The 6,000-nt window shown below is 47.7% G+C and overlaps 1 protein-coding gene across 10 annotated transcripts in view; it reads left to right on the top strand.

Annotated features, from left to right (window-relative positions):
* The first annotated feature begins 1,146 nt into the window (after window positions 1–1,146).
* The window catches only part of LOC148106682 (uncharacterized), a 40,707-nt gene continuing 35,853 nt past the window's right edge, over window positions 1,147–6,000 (top strand). For all 10 annotated transcript variants that reach the window (XR_015723635.1, XR_015723634.1, XR_015723633.1 and 7 more), the window contains exon 1: window positions 1,147–1,511. The gene's annotated coding sequence lies outside the window, so the exon portion shown is untranslated. The remainder of the gene's footprint in view (window positions 1,512–6,000) is intronic.

Raw genomic sequence — 6,000 nt, 5'->3', positions numbered from 1 at the left:
ATGGGATTGACACTTTATACTACTTGCCCTTCACACTTACTACTTACTCACACCCATGGAATGTGTCCACTGCCAAGGTAGGAGACTGTGCTCATTCAGTGGTTTGCATTACCCTCTTGGCAGAGGACCACTCAACGAAAGTGGTGTATTTGATCTCACCACTCCCCCTGGCAAGCCTCCCTAAGCTCAGCCTTCTCCACTGTCATTTCTACTTTGGGTATCAATGAGTTCTTGTCCCTCCATTAAATACTAAGTAAGCTTTTGATATCTGATCTTGCCCTAAGATATGTACCCTGACATTTTATTGTTAGTGTGTGTGTGTGTGTGTGTGTGAGTTCTTAAAGTTTGAGTAGCTCCATTCAGTGCTCCTGACAGAGAAATGGAACATACAAATGCACTTCTTTATTTTTCTAGGAAATGTTTTCTAAGAAGTCCAGTACAAAATATATATATAAGGAACGTCTTAAATATGCATGAAACACATGTGAACCACCCGAACGTGAGAAATGATTGAAGGGCCTATATAATCCTTCTCCTCCAGTGTTCTACCCTCCCCATTCCCTAAATGTCACAGATGTGGTGATTGTTTCCCCTCCCCTCATTCCTTTCTTCTTCTGTATAGTATTTTATCATTTATGTGCATTTACTCTAAACATTCGTTTTGCTTGGTTTGAACTTTTAAAAAATGTTCTATTCCCTTCTTTCACTGAATATTGTTTCTTAACTTCAGCCATTGATGCTTGTAACTGGCAGCTCTAGTTCGCTTTCACTACGACATAGTTTCCTATTGTAGCAGTTTTCCGCACATTCCTTCCTCCACATTTGAAAGGCGATTATGTGCGCAAAGCCCTTACTTAGCACAACTCTTGGCGCAGAGTCAGCGCTCCATGAACATTTGTTCAGTGGTTGAGACTGAGCCCCGACTCAATGTAACACTAACACTTGTTTCCTCAGGCTGGATTCTCTGCGCCTCGCCCCAATGCTGAGGATCTTGCAGCTCTTCCCCCTCCTGTGAATGACAGAAAATGTTCTGGTGCTCTCCCCGTGCATCCATGACTACAATTCCCGGAATGCATTGCGGTGCCTCTTTACGTCCGTTTCCCTTTACGTCCCGCCCCCAGAGCGATTCTGCACTTAGTGGGCGGGGCTATATTTTTTTAATCCAATGAACCCTTCCTGAGGGGGCGGAGAAATTGTCCAATCAGCGTCTGGGCAGAGTCGCCAATGAGCGGGAAGGTTGTCAGGGCAGCCGACGTATGCGGCGTCCCTAAGCCGCCTCAGCTGAGCCCGGTGGAACCAACCCCTCCTACCTTCTCCGAGGCTGGCTGGTTCCCCTGGCGCCTGCGGAACGCTCTTCCGTGTTCCCGGTGGGCGCAGCATCCCGGAACCTCCACGGACATGGCCAGTAGCCTGAGGACGCCCTCTTTCACCTCCTGTTCTTCCTCCTCGACAGACACAAGACGACGACGACGGTGTGCGCGGCACTTGCAAAGATGCTTCTATGTGCAGAGGTGCCTGCGGGGCGCGGGGTCCCCGGGGGCGTCCCCGGGGGACTGGGGTTTGTGTGGGGGGAGGCGGGCCTGTGTCTCAGGAACTCGCTTGTGCACTAGAAGGTAGCCGTCAAGTCGTGCGCCCCGGGTTTCACACGTGTGAAGTGCCCAGAGCGGGGCTTCATTCGTGGAGGTGATAATTACCTCACCTGTGCTGTGCGCCGGGCCTGGGGATGCCGTGAGTGGGACTCCGGCGCTGAACCAGGTAGACGGGGGCTTGGCCTTCTTGGGGCTAAAGTCTGTCTGCAAGACCGAGGAGAAGCAAATAAGTGTGGTGTTGATGGGGGAGGAGGAGTTCAGGTTCTCCCTCTTGAATAGGTTACTTTCCATTGGGGGTTGTCAGGATCCCCACTGCACCTGAGGTCGGGCCAGTCAAGGGGTGTGTGTGTGTGCGTGTGTGTGTAGGGGGGGCATGGTCTGCCTAGGAGCACGTAATATTGGTGTGCAGAGCCAGTACTTTTCAGAGCTCTTGCATGTTTGCCGCAAGAGTCTACATTCTTAGGGGTCTTGTGGGGCAGCGTTGTGAGCACAGATAAGTGTGACAAGTCGGAAAGCACGAGGCTGGAGTGTACTTCATTCATTGGTTCACTCAACAGAAATTGTTGAGAGTGTACTTTGTGGTTGACCCTTTCTTTTGGGTGGGTGGTGGGTATTCAGTGACGGGGAACACATGATAAATAGGACTGGCATGGTGCATGATGTAGTTACCACCTGGCTGGAAAAGACAGGAAGCAAATAATTACCCATGATATACATAATTACCGCTTTGCTTTGAGTGCTGAGAAATACAGTGTGCATTAGAGGTTGTAATTTAGGCAATATCATATAAGCTGAGAACAGAAGGCTAAGAATAAACAGGGATGTGGGGGGGGGAGTGTTCCCTTAGAATAGGAGAGGAGTGTGAACTGTTAAAGGAATTGAGAGAATGTCCTTGAAGCTGGGGCCATGTAGGGACTGTAGGTTGGGGAAAGGCAATGTTTGGGGTTAAGACTTGCACTTTTTGTAGGTTCTTGGACACTAAGCGTAGTGATTGAAACATGGAGTCCAGAGCCAAGCTGATCCTAGCTCTGCCACTTATGAGCTGTGTTACTAAACCACTCTGCATCTCAGTTTCCTGATTTGAGAAATGGGGATGATGATAATCCCTCTTCACACATGACTGTGAAGATTAAATGATAGTTAACATTAATAAAACACTTAGAGCCATGTCTGGCATGTAGTAGGTGTTAGTGGTGGTTGATTCAAGAAATAGATGAATACATCTCTAAGTATTGAAGACTTGGAGGCAGTGTGTGGTGAAATTTGTGAAGGCTAATGGCTTCCACCCAACTTCATTTCTTCTCCAGCATTCAGGTGCTGTTGACCACGTGTGTCACACTGTTGAATTAGAAATAATTTTTCTCATATTGACTGTTATTTGCTAAGAGAATCTGAAGTGCCATCGATGTGATCAGAGAGAGAGAATACTTTTCAGTACGATGTTACGATTAGGTTTATTTAAAATTTATTGGTACTATTGATTATTTAATATTTGTTGGTAACTGTTTTTGCAAAGTTGCTTACTTAAAAAAAAGTAAATTGACCGTAGAGTAATTCAGACACAGAATAAGGACAGAGAAGTAGTATAACTAGAGCTTGCCTTTTCTTGACTCTCCATGGGATAGTTTTGATAATTTCTCTGTTCTTCTCTTAGATTCCAGTGCCCCCCTGTGTCTGCAGACATGTCAACATTGTAAGGGAGGTTTGGGTTTGGAATTGCAGAGATTCTAGGCAGTTGTACCCAGCCCAGAGGGCAGATCAGCAGAGCCTGTGGGGCTTTTTAAAGAAAACACAAATGCTTAGGTCCTCCTCTAGACTCACTGAGTCAGAATCTTCTGGGATAGGTCTCAGGCTCTAAAGACCAGGCATGTGTGCCATCGGGATGCAATCCTTCAAGGTTTTTTTTTTTTGCACTGGGCTTTCCTTCATCGGAACAACATGCAACATGATTGGGAGATTACATAAATTAATGTTTGAGGACATTTTCCAGGGCTCTGTCCTTCAAGTTTTGTGATCTGCATCTTCACTGTAGTGTGTTAAACCCTTAAGCCTTGTCAGAAAGTCATGTTATTAATAACGTAGGGATTCCTTGCATTACCTGGGGAAATCACTTTCTGCCTCAGTCCATTCTTTGGAATGGGGATTAGAATGGTAACCCACCTTTGGGATGTAAGGATGAAATGAGAAATAGGTCCAAGGCAGTTAGTACAGGATCCGGCACAGAGTGAAGCCTTCCTTAAATTATTATTACTACTTCTGATTTCCCTCCACTATTTATTTATTTTACAGATTTTATTCATTTATTTTAGAGAGAGAGCGTGCATGGGCGGGGGCAGAAGAGGATGGAAGGGGGGGGAAGATCTTGAGCAGAATCCCCACTGAGTGTGGAACCCAACTTGGGGCTCAATCTCAGGACTTTCATATGATGACCTGAGCCGAAATCAGAAGTTGGACACTGAACCGACTGGGCCACCTAGGCACCTCTTGATTTCCCTCTGTTCTGAATATTATTTGGTTGCAGTTATGGAGTCCTAGTTATGTCCTAGCTGTGGGTCAGGCTGGTGCCTGCCGCCCTAGGTTACAGTCATAAAACCCTTAAAAAATAACGTTAAGAAAGCCAGTTGGCCTCCCAGGACACCTAGGAGTCCCTCTAAAAAAGGGAACCATCCTTTCCTACTGTGACAGTGGTCAGCATCCTCCAGAAAAGCCACTGGAAGCACACCTGTCCTTAAACACAGTGGGTTCGTTACTCATCCTGAGGCAAAACCCACATCATGGGGAACTGTGGGGCTGGTGAATAAGAAAGAGGGTGTTAGAAAGAACTTACAGGATTTGGACTTTGGGTGGATGTTTTGGGGAGTGTTCAAAGAAGCAGGTGTGCTTCAAAGAAGCACACAAAGGTGTGCTCTAGACTGCGTTCCGACTGGAGGTGAGACAGTTCTGGGATTGGGTAGCTCCATCAGTCTTTTCTAGAAGGAGGTATGAGTAGTGTGACAACTGGTGTCGTTCAGAAGGAAGGCACTTGCTGGTATCAGCTGGGAGAGAGGAATGATTGGTATTTTCCACCTGGCATGACAACCTGGTTTTTGTCTGTTTGGACAAGAGGAAGTGGTCCTTTTTTGTCTCCCTTCATCACCTTGGCTATGTCACGTTGTGCTGCTATTCTGCGAGATGGTTTGTGTCCAACAGGAGAACCACATGGCCTCCCTGTGAGCCCCAGGCCCGCTTCTACCAGCAGTGCAGCCTGGCTCAAGGTGCCAGGCGACCTCCTCGATGTCACCGCTGCTTTTCCTTCCTTCACAGTAGAGGAGGGAAGTCTTCAAAAGGCAAATAGGTGTTTTCCAGGTAGAAGAAACTAGCCTGGACATTGAAGCACAGGGCTGTGTCAGGGGCACAAGACACTGGGTCGAGGAGTGAGTAACAACAAGAATTCTGGAGAAGTTGTCAGATAACGAAATGCGGGAGGTAGAAGGGTTTCAAGTGGGGGAGCTGACATGCTCTGCGTTTGCTTTAGACGGATCCCCGGCAGCCTTGTGGGAGATGCATTGGTGACCAAGGGAAAGTCAAGGGAAAGTCTGTTCCCCTTTCCTTTTCTGGCTCAGGGCCCTTCTCCTACCTGCTCTGTTGCAACAAGTCCTTCACGTCCAGCTCCCTGTCCCATCCACGTGCTCCTGCTCTGGCCAGGGTGATTCTTTTGGAATCCCAGATCTTCTGTTACGTGTTCCTGGAAACCTTTTGATTCCCCATGAGCCGCAAGGTGAGAATCTGCACTGTGTGGCATGACTCACTTTGCTTTTCATGATCTTCTCACGGAACCCTGGGTCTCCCGCTGCCAACTGGAAATCTGCATTCCGATGTCTCATAATTATCTCAAACCCATTCTTTCCAAAAGTGTGCTTGAGATCCCCTTCCTGTATTTTCCTCATTGCCACTGCTACTCCCCAACTCCGTGAATGGGGCCACTGTGTCCTCCAGCTCCCATGTGCAAAAGGGAGGAGTCATCTTGGAACTCTGCTTTTACTTCCTCACCCCCTTATGCGATCATTCACCCAGACCTGTGACTTTATCTGCTAAAATATTTCTGGAATTTTGGGGCGCCTGGGTGGCGCAGTCGTTAAGCGTCTGCCTTCGGCTCAGGGTGTGATCCCAGAGTCCTGGGATCGAGCCCCACATCGGGCTCCCTGCTCTGCTGGGAGCCTTCTTCTTCCTCTCCCACTCCCCTGCTTGTGTTCCCTCTCTTCACTGGCTGTCTGTCTCTCTGTCAAATAAATAAAGTAAAATAAAATCTTTAAAAAAAATATTTCTGGAATCTACGTCCTTTTCTCCACCTCTGCTTTTTCCCTCTCAGTCCCAGTTACAGTCGTTTGTGGTCTGAGCCATGCTGCCAGTCTGCTCGCTGAGCTTCCAGGTG

This window comes from Ursus americanus, unplaced genomic scaffold (genome assembly GCF_024610735.1).
Source record: "Ursus americanus isolate L20-20 unplaced genomic scaffold, mUrsAme1.1.p SCAF_159, whole genome shotgun sequence".
Classification (NCBI taxonomy): domain Eukaryota; kingdom Metazoa; phylum Chordata; class Mammalia; order Carnivora; family Ursidae; genus Ursus; species Ursus americanus.
The sequence above is the reverse complement of the archived record's forward strand: the minus strand, read 5'-3'. Positions and strand labels throughout refer to the sequence as shown.